The sequence below is a fragment of the Salvia miltiorrhiza genome, chromosome 7 (genome assembly GCF_028751815.1).
Source record: "Salvia miltiorrhiza cultivar Shanhuang (shh) chromosome 7, IMPLAD_Smil_shh, whole genome shotgun sequence".
In the NCBI taxonomy this organism is placed as follows: domain Eukaryota; kingdom Viridiplantae; phylum Streptophyta; class Magnoliopsida; order Lamiales; family Lamiaceae; genus Salvia; species Salvia miltiorrhiza.
Window position 1 is genome coordinate 46,264,438 of NC_080393.1, and position 19,850 is coordinate 46,284,287.

The following is a 19,850-nucleotide window of genomic DNA, read 5'->3' on the forward strand; positions in this document are numbered from 1 at the left end:
ATACGTCGTTTGACGTTGTAATCGTTTTTCACCACGAGAAAATCCGTGGTTAGATTAGAATTTCAATTGTATTTGTTTTTCCGTTGTAAATCTGTAAAACTGAGGATCGAAACGAGGATGACGACGAATCAACGACGAGGAAGGTGTAAGGAGGATGCCACGGGCACGGTGCGGCACGGGCAGCCGGCGCCGAGGGCAGCGCGCGCCTGGTCAGGCTGCCGCGCTGCCGGGTGTTGCTGTCACCGAGACTGCCGGATCGAGGCAAGGCAGACCGAGGCGGGCTCGGCTAGGGCTGGGCGAGCGGCTGGAAGCAACCGGCAGGGGTGGTGCGCGCCCGGGGGCCGCGCCTGCGCGCTCTGCGCGCTGCGCGCCCGGCGGGCGGCACACTGCCGCTGCTGCCGTTGCTGTTGTCGTCTGCTGGAGCTGCTGCCGCCGAGATCGCCGAGGACCTGTTGCTGCTGGAGGCTGCCGACCGGGTGCTGGTGGCTGCGCGCGCCTGCTGCCGTTGTGCGCTGCTACTGCCGACCGGACCTGCTGCTGTGCGCGAGGACTGCCGAGGCTGCCGAGCCGAGGCGGCTGCCACCACGCCGGGGCTGCTGCTGCCGCACTGGTTTGGTTGCTGTCGAGACTAGGAGGCGGCGGTTCCTAGGGTTCCAAACCCTAGGTGGTGCAGCTCAAACCCTAGGGGGCCCAAACCCTAATTCCGACGATGGGCTTGACGTTTTCGGGCTGCGTTTTAGTTTTGGGCCTGTTTTTCTTTTTTATTTTGTAATAGAATAGATGTTGGGTTTCCACGAATGGGTCACGAAGAATTTTAATTCTTTAATTTATGTTCTTTGCATGTCGTGGTTGTTAATCCCTTATGCTCTTTATCTGCTTTTGCACGTCTTTGCTTGTTAATATTTGTTTATTAACTGCGCTTAGACAAGCATGATAGTAGGTTTATCGTTTTCTTAAGCATGTTTTAGAATTCTGCGAGCATGATTTACATGTTGCGTTCTAGAAAGCATGTTTAGGATTATGTGCTTGAGCATGTACAAACCTTTTGAAAGAAAAAGACTAAGCTGTTTAATAATTTTTATAGTAATTAAAAATTATTTTAGACCTCCACATGCGGTCTCTAGACAAAGTGATTAGCAATGTGAGTAAACGTCCACCCAACGTGGCTTACTTCATATTTGTTTTTCATAAGTTTGTCAGAAAAGGTTTCTATAAAAATATTTAAACCATTGAAGTAGTGGGAGTTATGCAGTAAACGTCCACCCAACGTGGCTTACTTGTGTAATTTTCACAAGTACTTTGGAGAATGGAATTAAATAAGATAACCAAGAAAATTAAATTGAAAGCGGCATGGTCCGAGTGAGTATGCTAATTTCGAGAATTTAATTTTTAAGGTTAAAATGTGGTCATTGCTTAGATATCATATCAAGTACAATGTACAACTCCCAAAGGAGTCCCTTCTTGATGATGATATGGTCTAGTTAAGGTGCCAACTATTAATTTCCTTTGTCAAAAGGTTAAGTTGACATGGATGGAAATTAAAAGACTAGGTAAATAGTCTGGTTAAGGAGTTCGTGTGTAAACGTCCACCCAACGTGGCTTGCACATGGGATTCTTTGAGCCGTTGGAGGTTTCATTAATATTGTTTTATCAAAAGGTTACAATATTATTGTTACGAATTATGTGCTTCATGTTCTTACATGTTTATTTGTTTACTTTCAGATATGTCTATGTCTCCGATAATTAACATTCTAGCAAACAATCCTCTCATCGGTCCTAATTACACCGAATGGAAACGCCATATTATGTACATACTTGATGCTGATGAGCACAATTTTGTGCTTACCACTCCACGTCCCGCGACTTTAACTGATGAGACGACTGATGCGTAACGAGAGGCGTATAAAAGGTGGCACAAGTCGAATAACATAGCCAAGTGCTATATTATGATGACTATGTCACAAACCTTGCAACTCCAGCATCAGGTCATGGATGACGCGGCTACCATCATGTTAAACCTCAAGGAGGTTTATGGGGAGTCCGAAAGGTCTGCTCGCTTTAACTTGATGAGAGAAATCTTATCTTGTAAGATGAGCGAGAGCAGTCCTGTGCACGATCATGTCATGCATATGACAAATTTGTTTGACAGGCTTGATCTGCTAGGAGGGGGTATCGAAGGCGAAGCCAAAGTCGATATCATCCTCAATACTCTCCCCAAAACCTATGAGAACTTCCGTCTCAATGTCGTTATGAGCAAGGTCAACTACACTCTTAATGAGTTGCTGAATGCTCTAGTTGCGGCAGAGGGAGTGATAGGCCGTGGGAAAGAGGTCCTTGTTGCTGCCAAGGGATCTGCTTCTTCGTCGAAAGGCGGGAAAAAGAAGTGGAAAGGTCCAAAGGGCAAGCATGACCATGAGGCTAGTGGGAGCGGTAAACCCAAAGTAGATGGCCCTACCGGCGGTGTGAACAAGCCAACGGCCAAGGGAAAGTGCTTCAAGTGCGGCAAGGTTGGGCATTGGAAGAAAGATTGTCCAGTGCTCAAGGCAAAGGGACAAGGTACGTCACAAGTTTTAGTAACTGAAACATGTTTAGCTTCGTTTTCTACTCATTCATGGGTAGTGGATACGGGGGCAACTGACCATGTTTGTTACACCTTGCAGGGCTTCATGCCAACAAGGGAACTGGCAAGTGATGAGATCACCATCTCCATGGGCAACGCGTCGAAGGTCGCAGCTGTTGCAATTGGAGATTTATCTTTATATTTTGGTGATGACATTTTAGTTTTGAGAGATATTTTGTATGTGCCGGAGTTTCGGCGGAACATAATTTATGTTTCAAAATTGTTTTTGAATGGATATTCTGTTACTTTTGATAGGGGTGTTTCTATCATGAGAGATAACAAGACTATTTGTTCTGGAATTTTGAACAACTCTCTCTATACTATTACATGTCCAATTAACAACTCTGTCCATGTTGCATCTACATCACAAATCCTTCCAAATCCGAATAAGAGGAAGTATTATTCTCATGAACAATATACACATACTTGGCACCTAAGATTAGGCCACATCAATCTAAATAGGATCCAAAGGCTCGTTTCAAATGGAATCTTGAAAGATTTTCAAGCGGTTCCATTTAGAACCTGCGAATCCTGTATAGAGGAAAAGATGACGGCAAGGCCTTTTAAGGCAAAGGGGAATAGGGCCTCGCATGTGTTAGAATTGATTCACTCTGACTTGTGTGGACCGATGTCCACTAGAGCTCGTGGAGGGTATGAGTATTTTGTCACTTTCATTGACGATTACTCAAGATATGGATACATTTACTTACTTCAACACAAGTCTGAATGCTTTGAGAAATTCAAAGAATTCAAGGCGGAGGTGGAGAAGAGAACGGGTAAATCTATCAAGTCATTGCGGTCTGATCGCGGTGGCGAATACCTCGGGAACGAGTTTTTGCAATTTTTGTCAGATTCTGGGATTACATCCCAATTGACTGCACCGGGTACTCCCCAACAGAACGGTGTAGCAGAGAGAAGAAACAGGACTCTTATGGAAATGGCACGATCTATGATGAGCTATGCATCATTGCCTATTTCGTTTTGGGGATATGCCTTAGAAACAGCGGTTTATTTGCTGAATCGGGTACCGTCCAAATCGGTTCCTAAAACTCCTATTGAGTTATGGTCAGGGCGTAAGCCCAGCTTGAATCATATAAAGATATGGGGTTGTCCTGCATACGTGCTAGACAAGGAAGCGAGGAAATTGGAGCCTAGATGCGAACTAATGCTGTTTATAGGATACCCTAAGGAAACGAAAGGTGGTTATTTTTATAATCCCAAGGATCAGAAAGTGGTTGTTAGCACCAACGCACGATTCTTGGAACACGATTATCTAGATAATCACAAGTCTAAGTCCGAGATTGTCCTTCAAGAAATCGAAGGCAATGGACAGGCGATTCCATTACCCCAGCCAAGTGTGCAAGTGAATGCACCACAAGACACTGCACGAACCATTGTCACAGCTGTACCACCACCGCTTCGTCGTAGTGGGAGGGTTGTAGTTCAACCCGGTCGATTTATGTTCTTGGGAGAATCTTCGAATCTTCTTCCTGTTGATGAACAAAATGATGTCGACCCTGATAACTATAGACAAGCGATGAAAGATCAAGATGCAGATTCTTGGTACAAAGCCATGGTTTCTGAAATAGAATCCATGGGTGCTATGGATGTATACGAGAAGACCAAACTACCAGATGGTTTCTTAGCTATAGGTAGTAGGTGGGTATACAAGAGAAAGAGAGATTCGGATGGCGAAGTCGCAGCTTTTAAAGCTAGACTGGTGGCGAAAGGTTATACTCAGGAACATGGTATAGATTATGATGAGACCTTTTCGCCGGTTCCCATGCTAAAGTCTATCCGAATACTCCTTGCCATAGCAGCCCACATGAACCTTGAGATTTGGCAAATGGATGTCAAGACCGCTTTCCTAAACGGTTTCCTTGAAGAAGGAAGGGACATCTATATGCAGCAACCTGAAGGGTTTGTGAAGAAGGGCGAAGAGCATCTTGTGTGGAAGCTTAAGAAGTCCATTTATGGACTTAAGCAAGCTTCGAGGTCATGGAACAAACGTTTTGACGAGGTCATTAAATCCTATGGATTTACTCGTTGTGAGAACGAAAGTTGCGTGTACCGTTTAGATGCCAATGGTGATGTGGTTTTCCTTGCACTTTATGTAGATGATATCCTCCTCATTGGCAACAATGTTGAGCTATTATCAGACATAAAGAAGTGGTTATCCGAACAGTTTCAAATGAAAGACTTAGGAGATGCAGCGTACATCCTGGGGATCAAGGTCGTTCGTGATCGCCAGAAAAGGATGTTGAGCTTATCTCAAGCGTCTTACATTGATACTGTGATTGCTCGTTTTAGCATGCAAAATGCCAAGAAAGGCTTGCTACCTTTTAGACATGGCATTCCTCTGTCTAAGGACATGTGTCCTAAGACGCCTAGTGAGGTTGAGGAGATGAGGAAGATACCCTATGCTTCCGCCGTAGGTAGCCTCATGTATGCGATGCTATGCACGAGACCTGATATTTGCTATGTCGTTGGCATGGTTGCAAGATATCAGTCGAACCCTGGACCAGGACACTGGACTGCGGTAAAGCATATTCTCAAGTACCTGAAACGGACTCGAGATTATAGGCTAGTTTACCAGTCAGACAGTCTATTTCCTTTGGGTTACACCGATTCGGATTTCCAGGCTGACCGGGATGAGAAGAGATCTACCTCTGGTTATGTGTTTACCTTGGGAGGTGGAGCCGTATCGTGGCGGAGTGCAAAGCAGAAGTGCATTGCAGACTCCACCATGGAAGCCGAGTATGTAGCTGCTTCGGAAGCTGCTAAGGAGGCTGTATGGTTCCGGAACTACCTCTTGGATCTAGGAGTGGTCCCTAATTTGCCTAAGAGTATCATAATTTATTGTGATAACTCGGGTGCAGTGGCAAATTCTAAGGAACCCAGGAGCCACAAGGCATCCAAACACATAGAGAGAAAGTACCACATCATACGAGAAATCGTAAACAGAGGAGATGTGCTAGTTGAGAAGATTGACACATTGGAGAACCTAGCTGATCATTTCACGAAAAGCTTACCGCAAAAGACCTATGAGAAGCATGCTCGAGGGATGGGATTGCGGTTGATGCCACCCACTTAGAGAAAAACTTTCAGTATAAGTGGGAGAGATGAAGTGAAGTTTTTGTAATAGCTAGTATTTAGACACATTGTATACTAAAAGTTTTGCTTTAGTATAAGTGGGAGATTATTGGATTTGTATACTGAAAGCAAGAACTTTATGCTTGTATACAATGATTCCTATTTTCACTATTCTTATCTCCTATCTGATTGTGTTCATGATTGCATATGTATGTTCTTTATCTCTGTATAAGTAAATTATATGGTGTGTTGTAGATCACAGAAGACCATATAATTGGAATAACCTTAAGAGATATAATATGATCACAGCCGAAATAACTTTAGGACAAGTTATTGGTTTAGGCTGCAGTATAGATGGAAGTAGTTTGTCTTGGCTACTTGTCTATACTGGTACGTCATTACGTATTGATAGGACCACAGTTTGAGATGTATTCTTCTATCTGACTTAAGTGAAGAATCAAGATCTCGGTGACTTATAAATCTTAATACTAATAAGTATTCAGATATATATATATATTAATTCGTATATCACTTTGACTTACTATGGGTGAAAGTTATATACTAACTCGAGTACTCTGTATCTTGGGTGATAGCGGTTAATATATGATATTTGATTATCTGTATTAGTACCCGTATCCGGTATAGGATAATGACATCCCCTTAAGGAGCTCAATAAGGTTTATTACGCTAAACCCTACAGGTTGATTAAGTTCAGGCGTAATAATAAAGTTTGAGTGGTACTGCTTAAGGAATTATAAAGAGATTAATTAATTTAAGCTGTCAGAGCTCTAATTAATTAATGGATGTCGGATATTTTAAATACGGAGATTTAATAAGTCTAAATACAAGCCCCGACTCATCACCGGCAATAAAGGGGTAAGTCAGTATCGGTTCTCTAGTGGAATGAACTGATATTTATAAATTAATTATGGTCTGGGCTGACCATAGATAAATTAATTTATTTGAGGCCCATCTTTATTCCTTGTATCTGGTCCCTGGGCTGGCCCAATGTCTCCTAGCCCTAGAAGAGACAGAAATCGTCCCCCTCACTAATGTAGCGCCCCCTACGTATTTTATTTAATATAAAATACAGCTGTCAGCTCTCAGGAAAATACACTGATAAAATTAGGGTTTTGAGAGAAGAGTGGGGCGCAGGAAACGTGAGGTGATTTTCTGTCTTGGGAATTTCCATAGCTCGTTGTCCATCCAACGTTGGGAATTGAGCGGGATACAGTCGAGAAGATCAGAGCTGGAGTCAGATTCTTTCGACACGATCATCAACAGTTTGTGCATCCGATTCTCAAGTAAGTTTTCCTAACACCTGTGTGCAGCTGTTAAATTCATAGGAGCATGTTAGGATTTAATCGTTGTATGATGAATTAATAATAATCTAAGAAACGATCATCGGGCAATCGAGTATTAATTCAATTTAATATTCCTTCAGTGAGCTCTCAGCCAGGGTCTTGAAAATCTCCTTAAGCTCGTCGGCGGTCTTCCTACCAATGTTATGTCCTACCGTGCTGTGCACCATGAATTGAGCAGTCTGCTGCAACCCGTCATAAAAGAATTGCATCAACATCACAGCGACCAGCTGATGCTGCGGGCACTGGCGAATGAGCTCTTGAAATCTCTCCCAAGCCTCATGAAAAGGCTCATCAGCTCCTTGCATGAAGTTCATTATTTGAGTTCTGATCTTCTGCGTCTAATGATTGGGTAGTACTTCCACATGAACTTCTCACAAGCTTCTCCCCAAGTGGTGATGGAATTAGGAGGTAGAGACAGCAGCCAGGTCCTCGCCCGATCCTTAAGTGCATAAGAGAGGCACTTAAGCTTTAACTGATCTTCTGTAAGATCCAACAGTGGGAAGGTTTGCACTTGGGTGCAAAAATCACGAATGAACTACAGGGCATCCTCATTCAGCATCCCGTAGAAAAGAGGTAGCAAACTTGAATCATTTGGCTTCAAGTTGTAATTTCTTACGGTGGTAGGGAGCACAATAGCTGAGGTGTTCGTGTTCCCTATGACGGGCCGGGTGAAGTCTCCCATATACTACACATTTGCATTTGCCATGACTTCTTTATCATGAATGGATTGATCTTCTTCTTCTTGTTCACGATCTTCACCGTTCTCTAATGGTTTCTCCATGTTAACCGAACTTGAATCCTCAAATTCCTCCAAAATGAAGTTGGACTCCACTTTCTCCTCACCGACTCGCTCGTGAGTCACTGTTTCCACGACTTCTCTCGAACTGAACTCGGACTCCTCCTCCAAGCTAGACAAGACCTCACTAGGTTGATGAATGTTGTCGTAGTAAGAGGCTACCTTTCTCTTTAGGCTTCTGCGACCTTGCATACACAACACTAACAAACAAATCAAACGCACCGGAGGGAGAAAATAACCGAGTTAAAAGAAATAAACAAAATAAACATGAAAAACAAATGTAACACAATCAAACGCCTAAAGTCTTCCTCGGCAACAACGCCAAAATTTGAATCAACCTAAAACACCTCTAGATTGACTTGCAATAGAACAAAGGCATCCTAGCATGATAAGTTGACCCAAGTCATCTCTCAAGGAAGGCTAAGCAGGGCTTCAATCATGCTACTCACAGAAAATGATAAATCCTAAACACTCTAATCAATAGTTGGGTCTGACATTCTCTCGCTCTCTTATTCACTAAAACGTAGTTGAAATGAAGCATATAACGTTAACTAGGCAATAAATAAATAGCAGATAAAGAATGTAGTGATAAAGCATAAAGAACTAGAATTGTAATCTAACACCTCTAAAAAACGAATATGAAATCCTAAACATCGATCAACAATTCTCTAGGCATGAGAAAAAGGACAAGCATCAAACTCAATAAGAATATTAACCACCAATAGAGAGATTCCTTAACACACACAATCAAAGGAAAATTCAGCGAGCAAATCAAACGACGAACTAACTAGGTGTTAAAGTTATCAAAAGCATCAATCACATCAAGAACACTATCTAGAAATACTCATTCATCAAAGCAAATAAACAACCAAGAAAATCCAAGAAAATTCAATAAAAATTAAAATAAGAAATCAAATGAGTTCTTACAATGAGTACGATCCAACACTTCAATCCAACATAATGTAAACTAACATGATCTTCAATCCAACGAATCCAAAAGATTTTTGATGATGTTTAAATTACTCAAAAACTAGGAAAAAGGGGTAAATATTGCATAGACGGCTACTGGAGTCGAGAGTGCTCAAGAAAACCCTAAAAATGGGTTTTTAACCAAAATTGCTGTGTGGTTTTGGCATCATCAAAAAGGGGGAAATTGTTGGGAACCTTGTGGAATATCCTAACCCTTGTTTTGATGATACCAAAAATCATAGGACTTAATTGTAATAGACTAGAATTGTTTTGAACTCAAGTGTTAGAGTTCGTTTCTAGTTTAGCTTGCGGTATCGAAGACTGAAGACTGAAGAACGAAGGACTGAAGACTGAAGACTGCAGATACCAACTGAAGTATCAGTTGAATAATCAGTTGAAGACTGATTACTTAATGCGCGCAAATGACTGATACTAAAGTCAAGTATCAGTTGAACATTCCTCCTAGGACTGATCTTCCAACGTTCAGAGGAAGCCACGTACTCACAAAGTACAGCCGCATTAAATGCAGAGATCTCAGGATATCTTTATCTCTGCAGAGGTCATTCCTATCTGGTGGTTACTTTTCAGATACGTCACATCTCCTGTCCATCAAAGAGAGTCGTTTCCACCCAGACAAGGAACCTCGAAGATTGAAGCCTCAGCCCAAATTCGAATTGCTCTCCAACGGAAGAAATCTTAAGGACAATTTACGCCAACGAATCTATTCAAGAGTTCTCCTACAAATAGCGCTTGAGGATCATTTCAACCTTCACCGATTCAACAACATAAGCTGAAGCTCTGCCGAAATTGCTACTCAGCCTTAAGCTTAAACTCCCCAAAGCTTGAATCGAAAAAGAGAATTCCAAAGCCAAAATCAGTCACTGCTGATTACACACATTCTCTTAGACCCTAGGCATATATCTGTTTACCCAGAAGCCAAAGGTCAAACTTGCTTCAAAGAACTTGTTCTTTGTAAGTATAGTTGGCACTCATTCAAACCTCCCCCCCATAAGAGTGTTTTGAGTGATTCGGAGGTCAGAAGGGTTTTCTGACTCTGAGAGTCTTAGCACGGGTTGTGTTAAGCAAGGGAAATCCGACGCGAGTGAAGCGTGGGTACTGGAGAAGGGTTTTCTTCAGTGTACGGTTGTGTGCACCCGGTAAGCACACGGTTTGGTTTGCAGTGCACCTGTTAAGCACTTGCGGAGTGGATTGTTGGTCTGATCAACCAACCGTGGATGTAGAAAAGGGTTTTTCCGAACCACGTAAAAGTCTCTGTGTTGTTTACAGCTTTCAGTTTTACATTCTTACTTATGTTATTTCAATTGATAAAACTGAATACTGACTAACTGCAAAGAGAAACCATAACCAACAACTTGCTCCACCGAGGCTATTTCGAAACTAAGTTTAATTTCCGCTGCGTACGATATCAGTCTGACTGATCTATCTTCTGATAGTCAGGAAGAGTGTTATTGTCTCTGTTTTAGCAAACTCGACTGAAGCCCTTACTTGCATCAGTTAAGTTCCAGCAACTTAACTGATAACTCTTTACTGAAGAGCTTTCAGTATCAGTCGTCAACCCTGTTTGGTCAAAACTGATTTTAGTAAAACAGGCGTCTCTGTTTGCATGCAAAGTTTCGTTTTGATCTCTGACTGAGATCCCTCTGATTGAGGATTGATTGAAAAATAGCCCATAGGTGTATCCCCCCATACACCTATTCGAGACCCTCAGGACCTAACAATTGGTATCAGAGCAGGTTGTTCGCAAGAACTACCTGTATCTGACTAGGTTCTAATTAAACTAGATCCTTTTTCTTAAAGGTCTCGAAAAAGTTCTCTCTTTCTTTTTGTGCTTTCTATATGTTCTATCTGCTGTTATCTGTTCTCTCTTTTTTGATGGAGACTAACCACAGCAGATTATCTTCTCTACCTATGTTTAGTATTGAAAAATACGACATATGGAAGTTTCAGCTTGAAAGCTTCCTCACCGCCCAACATTGCCGAATGTGGGAAGTCATCACCAGCGGACCAATCACCATCACCGAAACTGTCAAAAGGGTTCCTGTTGATCCACAACAAGATCCTTACGATGAGGTCCAGCCCAAGCAAAAAGCAGACTTCACCACCGAAGAAAGGAAGCAAGATGAGCTAGACAACCTCGCCAAAAGCATCATCTCTGCACCGTTCCCGACAAGCATGTCATGAAGATCATCAAGTGCGGAACTGCGAAGGAGATGTGGGACATTCTGGAAAGAATGTGCGTAGGTTCCAAGGAAATCAAGGAGAATAAGCTATCTATAGCTTGTCAGAAGTTCGACTCCTTCCTCATGCTCAAGAATGAATCTGTCGAGGAAATGGAACTTAGATTCAACCAAATTTTGAATGAAGTTCAATCCATTTCTAAAGACAAATACACTCAACGAGAAATCAACCTGAAGATTCTTCGAGCACTGCCACGTGCAGAATGGCAGATCTACTCAGTCGCTCATCAGCATAAGCCAAGATTCAGTCAGCTCCCAACAAATAAGCTTTTCTTCGATCTCATGGCAAATGAGTTCGACCGTCTGAGAAATCTTGGAAACAAGAAGGCTGAGGATTAGACGAAGATGGTCCATCAACCTCAAGAGGAGTTGCACTAAAGGCCTCAACAAGAGAAGGCAAGAAGCAGATCATGGAACCAACGGAACACAACCCAGAGGACTTCTTCAGTCAATATGCATTGTTGACTGAAAGATTCAACAAGATGGAGTCCAAGTTCCGGAAGTACAGAAGGTTCCACAAGCAGCACTACAAAGGAAAGGAAAGAGAAAGCAACCCAGACATTCCACAGATCGAAGCGGAGAAAGGAAGTCAGCCGCTTACGACATCAAAGACATGGAATGCTTTGGATGTAGAAAGAAAGGGCACTTTCGACATGAATGCCCTGATCTGACTCAAGCTGAGCGCAGAGAACTGAGAGCTAAGAAAGATCGCAGCTTTTCGAAGAAGAAAGCGATGGTTGCTGACGATGCTGATTCTTCCAAAGACACATCAGAATCATCCGACTTCGACAGTTCCAGCTCAGACGATGAGAGCCGAGCCCTGATGGCCAATGAATCAGAAAGCGTGGCTGACAACAGCTACGACAATGGAATGAATGGCTCAGAGGTAATCTCTCACTCAAAAACTCCTTATACTGATAACTTCCTGATGCTTTCAGGAGACCACTCAGAATCTGGAGATAGCTCATCCGATGAAACTGACGAGTTTGATCAGCTCATGACTGATCACTGTCAGTTGAGGAAAATGTTCGAAGATCTCCTCAAGCAGAATCAGAAATTGGACAAGGAGATCAATGATGAACGAGCTAAGAATCAGACAATCATCTACTTTCTGGATGAAACTTGTCTTGATCAGCTAATCATGGAGAACAGCCGACTGGAGGAAAAGCTCAGAAACTCCAACTCAGAATGTGAGAAAGCATCTCATGAGATCAAGAGGCTCAATCACAAGCTGGAAGAAACAGTCAAGAACTGCATGATGCAGTCACCCATGATGAGCAACTTTCCATCGAAGGGCCTTGTTAAAAGCATTGGAGGAAAGGTTGCAGCTGACAAAGGAAAGAAGATCATGATCATTTCAAAGGACGATCCTTCTGAAATCACAACATCAGAAGAATCAAGAGATCATGATATGGATGAAGTTCGCAAGCGCAGACTGATGGCTAGATCAAATGTTCCACCTCCATGGAGCTATAAACGAGCAAAGGAGGCCCCCAACCAGATCATCTTACTGAGAAGACTGGAAAGTAGATTTCATTCAAAGATCAGGGAAGGAACATCAGGAATCAAGAAGAATCTTCCTCACCAATCCAGGGGGAAGAAAGGCCACGATAGTCAGAAACTGACATCAGTTCAGTTTCAAAAGGAACAACATCTATGGAGACCAAACACGGCTGAGTCCAGACGAGCTAAGCGATATCCACAACGACAAGCAACTGGACGTCAGACAAGTCTCCATAAGTCTACAAAGACTCGAGTATCTCAAGGAAGATACTTCGCCGAGCAAAGAAGACCTCAACCACTCATCAGACATAATTGCTACAAGAGTGAGGCCTTCAAAGGAATTTCTCAACAGAAGAATGCTCATGTGCCAACTGAAGCGCCAACAACGTCAATCAGATAATCAACAAAGTGCAAGAGATCAGCCAGACCAATTCTGAAGCAGATATGGGTTCCAAAGGGAACTCGAACTAACATCGAAGGACCCAAAGCTTGATTGGGTGCCTGAAGCTACTCTTCCTTGCAGGTCAATGTCAGGAAACACAAAAAGAAGGAAGAGGTTAAAGCTTCAATCAGAACGTGGTATCTGGATAGTGGCTGCTCGAAGCACATGACGGGCTATAAAGAATATTTGTCTCAATACGTTGAGAAAGCTGGATCCAAAGTTGCATTCGGAGACAACTCAATCGGAGAAACAAAAGGCTACGGTGTGCTCATAATGGGTAACGCCAGTATCAGTAATGTTAGCTTTGTTTCTGGTCTTAAACATAACTTGTTGTCTGTGAGTCAATTTTGTGACAGCGGTTTCACAGTGAAAATCAAGAAAGATGAATTCACTGTTAGAAACAATCAAAAGAAGGTGGTTTTGAAAGGATTCAGACAAGGGAGTCTCTACATCGTTTCTTGGGAAGACAGCCCACCAGAAACCTACCTCATCAGCAAGAACAGCTCGGAGCTCAACTAGCTGTGGCACAAGAGACTCAACCATCTCAACTTCAAGACAATCAACAAACTTGCTAAACATCAACTGGTAGAAGGTCTTCCTTCTATTGTGTTTCAGAAGAAGCAAGAATGTGAAGCATGCCAAAGAGGAAAGCAGACACGGATGTCATTCAAGTCAAAGTTAGGACACTCATCTGAAAGGGTTCTGCATCTACTTCACATGGATCTGTTTGGCCCGATCACTCCAAGAAGCTACAATGGTAGGAAGTACACCTTAGTAGTTGTGGATGATTATTCACGATATACTTGGGTTATCTTTCTATTCAAGAAGAAAGAGACGCTGGAGGAACTGCCAAAGCTCCTGAGAAGACTGAGCGTTGAAAAGGAAGTCAACATCATCAGCATCAGATCAGATCGTGGGACTGAGTTCCTCAATACTGTCTTTCGTGAGTATTGTGATGAACAAGGAATCAGTCATCAAACTTCTGCAGCAAGAACTCCACAGCAGAACGGAGTTGCAGAAAGAAGAAACCGGTCTTTGAAGGAAGCAGCAAGGACTATGCTAGCCGAATCAAAACTCCCCTTGAAGTTTTGGGCCGAAGCAGTCAACAACGCATGTTACACGCAGAATCGCTCCTTCCTCACTCAGAGACATGGAAAAACTCCATACGAGCAATGGAAGAATAGAAAGCCTTCGATTGCCTGCTTTCATGCTTTCGGTTCTAAGTGTTTCATCCACATTAATGAAAAGAAGAGGTTAAACACTTTCGATAGTATGGCTGATCCAGGAGTCTTCCTTGGATACTTTGGAACTGAACGTTCAAGCAAAGCATATCGAGTGTTTAACTCTCAAACTCTTTGTGTTGAAGAAACACCTCATGTGATCTTTGATGAGTCTACAGATGATTTCAGGGAACAAGAAGCTGAAAAGTGTGTCCAAAACACTGAAGGTTCCAAAGCTGAAATCCACAACACCGAGCCCTCTACTGTCTTGATGTGGGGACCAGGCAAAGATGAAGATACTGAGATGCTTCAGTATCAGAAGATCAACCAAAGGTCTGAAGTTCAGACTGGAGCCAATGCAGATGGCATCAGTCAAGGGGGAACTCCAGTTGCTGAAGATCGAGTTGAACGTGGTGAAGCAGATCCAGCTCAACTCTCCCCTGCTCCAGAAGGTGCTCAACACCTCAGAACCATTCTGACCGAAGAAGCCCCACCATCTCCAGAAGAAATCAAGAAGTATCGAAGATAGTTTGAACTCCACTCAAAGGAGAACATCATTGGAGAACCATCAGATGTCGTCAAGACTCGGAGATCAATGTGCAACCTCGTCTTCGACATCAACCAGAACTGCATCAACGAAGATAAGATTTTCAGCTGTTTCTTATCATCTACAGAGCCCAAGGATATTGAAGAAGCTCTGAAGTCTACTCATTGGGTCATCGCAATGCTAGAAGAACTAAATGAATTCAACCGGAATTCAGTTTGGGAGCTTGTGGATCGACCAGACGATGCAAAGGTGATTGGCTTGAAATGGATTTTCAAGGACAAGGAAGACGAAGAAGGAAACGTTGTGAGAAACAAAGCAAGGCTTGTAGCTAAAGGATACAGTCAAGAAGAAGGAATCGACTACGACGAGACGTTCGCTCCAGTTGCCAGATTGGAAGCAGTCAGACTCTTCTTAGCCTTCGCAGCTCACAAAGGTTTCGAGGTACACCAAATGGATGTCAAGTGTGCATTTCTCAATGGAGTGCTCACAGATGAAGTCTATGTAGAACAACTGTCGCAGCCCGCCGCCTAGCCATTGATAGCGTAGACCGGGTATCGATACGACTATATGAAAGAAGGAAACAAAGGCTGGAAACTAATCTCGTCTTTGTGCGGAAGCGTAAACAACTCGTAATAACTTTAACATTCTTCTAGATTATAAACATCGGCATTTCTATAAAAGTCAAGCATCAGAGTTTTGTGTTAACATAAACAAAAGGTTGTGATTCAAATATGTACAAGGATTCTTAAATATACAGAGTTACACAACAAAAGGTGATCGAACTATATGTATGGAGACATATAGCTGAGAGTATATTTCTTAAGTAAGCCAAGAACAATTTCAAAAACATCATGCTGCCATAGAGGCGGAAAGGCATCAAAATGTGATCACTCGAAACAACGGTCCCCGCCAACACCATGCCATCCTCCGACCATGTTTATCCTGCACATTTAGAAATATATGCAGGGCGTGAGTACATAATACTCAATGGGCAGGCGCCGAAAGACAAGAAAAGTGCCCTTAGAGCTATATGTTTGAAGCTTGCCATAACATCAGCAATACACAGAAATTTAGTTAACGTCAAAGAAGCTGTGTATGCAGTTTTCATAATCAATCATCATAAGGAAGTGTCTGCAGACAAAAATAATCAACATGCATGTACCGCATCTACAACTTATCATCATCAAGGTACTGAGAAGTAGGCCTCCTTCTCAAGCACCGTGACCGGCCGACCCGAAGACGGCTCACAGTCACCTCTGTGTACACAACCCCGCTTGTGGCAGGATCAAAATTCGTCTCATCAGTAGAGGGTAACACACAAGTTCATCATCAGAAATATTGGCAAGTCAAACAGTTCATAAACATCATTTTAACTCAATATTTGATAAGTTCATGACATCAATAAATCATTTCAGAAAACTCGGTATAATTTCATACTCAACATATTCTCAACATATTGCCAACCTGTAGTGCTCGGCTTACTGTAGGTGGTACTCGGGAAGATCTTCACTTACGTCCTCGACTGGTCTCTGTAGTTGTAACGTCGAAGTAGTGCATGTGACAAGTGAGGAATTAGTTAGAAACTTCCTCACAAAAAGCTTAACCTTAATCTTATAATAACACTCATCATAATCATTCTCAGCTTATCTCCGTCTAATCACTCGACTCTATGATAATAAACTTTAATTTTATTCTCGACTTAACGCTTAACAGGCTAGATTAAGAGCAATCAAGCACATAAGCATGCATAAACACTTAAGCATACAACTCACTTAAAAGTATATCACAAGTAAGGAAACATAAGTTGACTCGTAGACCAGAGCAGAGGAATGCTCGGTGGTCGGAGTGGGAAAACTCAGTAGAGCGGAGCGGAATAGCTCGGCAGAACAGCGGAGAAATGCTCGCCAGGGCAGAGGAATCAACTTGCTCGGGCAGCGAAATCATGAACTCTCTGGCATAGCAGCGGAGAAATGCCAGAGGAATGGCGAACTCTCTGTCGCCAGAGAAATCAAAACGTCAGAGAAATCAAACGTCAGAGAAATCGATCGTCAGAGGAATCGAACTCAGAGGAATCGAACTCAGAGGAATCGAACTCGGAGGAATCGAACTCAGAGGAATCGAATTCAGAGAAATCGAACTCAGAGGAATCGAATTCGCTGCAGGGCAGCGGGGAAATGATTTCTCTGGCATCCCAGTGGGAAAACGATTTCTCTGGCATGCCAGCGGGAAAACGATTTCTCTGGCATGCCAGCGGGGAAACGATTTCCCTGGCATACCCGGGGAATGACTTCTCGGCTGAGTAGAGCAGGACTCAAGACAGAACGATGCAGTCAAGAGCAACTCGAAAACTCATCAACTTTTTCATTCTGAAAAAAAAAATCATCAAACACTCTCAGCATCAAAACTTATCATGCATCATCATAAACCACTTACGAACTCTACAAACTCTAAAATCATCAAAAACACGTAACTCTTTTCATACGTTCATACTCAACATCAAAACATCATTCAAGACATAACTTACAGATTTTTCCCAAAATCTTATATCAAACTAAAATTTTGTAAAAACTCATATCTCAAGACTAAATTTTGTAAAGCACATCATAATCACTTCAAATCATCACATAACACATTTATCATCTCCTTTTAAGAAAAGAAAGATTTTTACAGGGTACGAATCCAAGTTTTTCGAAAATGAAGAAGAAAGGAGAAGGGGAAGTTTCTCATGCTTAAAACATCTTATTACACACACATATTACCACATACTTCTCACAGCAAGTCTAGACTTAAAGGATCAGAACACTTACTCAAAGAGTTTCAAGAAAAAGGGCGTCTTTTATCGATTTCTTTAGGTTATAACTCAACAAATCTTCTTGAAACAAGCGTGGAAAGTGTTTAAGGGTAGATTTAGCGGAGTATTTTATCTCAGTTATGGCTGGTGAAGCTTCGAGCTTAGTCTCCAATGGAGGAGAGAGAATGTCGTGAGGGAGAGAGAAGAAGTTGAAGGGCCGAAAATGATGAGAAATGACGGAGAGAGAGAGAGACTCATCGGTTTTAACAAGATTCTTATTCTCTAAGATAAGAAGCATTAAATGCTCAATAGTATTTTGTCTCCCCCTAATCAACAAGTCCAATCCGCTAATTCCACATGTGGAAAAAAGATTAAAATAATGGTTGTGAGTGTAGGAGTGTGTGGTGGTAAATAAAATCATGTATGCTAATTTTTGAAAATTATACGACTCAAATAATATAAGTGCGCACGTATCATATAAATCACATAACGTCAAATAAATAACTCACAAAGTTATCACATTAAAAACAGATCATCACTCGTCATTACTCTAATCGTTACTCTAGATTAATCCTCTCTATAGAAATTCTCAATCACTACCTCGACTCTATCTCTCGCACTTCGTCTCAACTCGAAAACAAATAACATCTCCATCTTAGCTCTAACATCATTCTCAATTCTCTTAACATCTCTATTTCACTCATATTACCATCCATCGATAACTTTCTCTCGACTTTAGTATGTTAGTCCTTAACTCTCGGTAGTATTTCGATACTATTGTAAGGTAACTAAATACGGGGTGTTACATCCTACCCCCCTTAAGAAAAATTTCGTCTCGAAATTTGTGTTACTCACCTTCGGGAAAAAGCTCAGGGTATTTCTCCTTCATCTTTTCCTCAAGTTCCCATGTTGCTTCTTCTTGGTCGTGATGTCTCCATTGTACTTTCACCAAGAAAATTGCTTTGCTTCGTAGTTGTTGAACCTTCTTGTCCAAAATGGCTTCGGGTCTCTCTTCATAGCTCAAGTCTGGTTCAAGAGATACTTCTTCCTGGTGAATGACATGTCTGGGATCAAACACATACTTCCTCAATTGCGAAACATGGAAAACATCGTGGACATTCGCGATACTCGGTGGTAATGCAAGTCTATAGGCTACAGGGCCTACTTTCTCTAGTATATCATACGGTCCAATATATTTTGGTTTCAGTTTCCCTTTGACTCCAAAACGGTGCACTCCTCGAGATGGGGAAACTTTGAGAAAAACTTTATCACCTGCATCGAAATGAATCTCCGTCCTCCTGGTATCCGCATAAGACTTCTGACGGTCTTGCGCTTCTTTAATCCTCTGCCGAATCTGTTGGAAAATGGTGATCATCTCATCTATGGTCTCGGGACCAAGTATCTTCCTTTCTCCCACTTCGTCCCAATACAACGGGGATCTTCACTTTCTTCCATAAAGGGCCTCGTATGGAGCCATGTTGATAGTTGATTGGAAGCTGTTGTTATATGCAAACTCAATTAGGGGCAAAACTTGCTCCCATTGAACTCCTCGGTCCAACACAACAGTTCGAAGCATATCTTCTAAGATTTGTATGGTTCTCTCGGATTGTCCATCCGTTTGTGGATGAAACGCCGTACTAAAATTCAATTTAGTACCCAACTCTTTTTGCATGCTCATCCAAAATCTCGATGTGAACTTTGAATCTCTATCCGACGTGATTGTCAGCGGTACTCCATGCAATCGCACTATCTCGCGAATATAGATCTGAGCTAACTTGTCAGATCCATAAGTGATCGGAATTTGTATGAAGTGTGCACTCTTCGTCAATCTATCAATGATCACCCAAATGGCTGTATTCCCTCTTTTCGACTTCGGCAATCCAGTCACAAAATCCATCGCAATATGGTCCTATTTCAACTCAGGAATCTCTAGTGGATGCAATTTGCCATAGGGGCGTTGGTGAAGTGCTTTTACCTATTGACATGCTAAACATTTCTCAACAAAGGATGCAATCTCTCGCTTCATGCCCTCCCACCAAAACTTTGTTTTCAAGTCTTGGTACATTTTTGTACTCCCTGGATGTGCAACGTAGGGTGTGTCATGAGCTTCGCTCATGATTTCATTCTTTAAATCCTCCACATTAGGCACACACAATCGTCCTTCAAACATGATGGCGTTGTCGGCTGCTTCATGATATCCATCCATCTTCTCAACTCGGATCTTTGATCGTAGCTTCTCAAACTTCT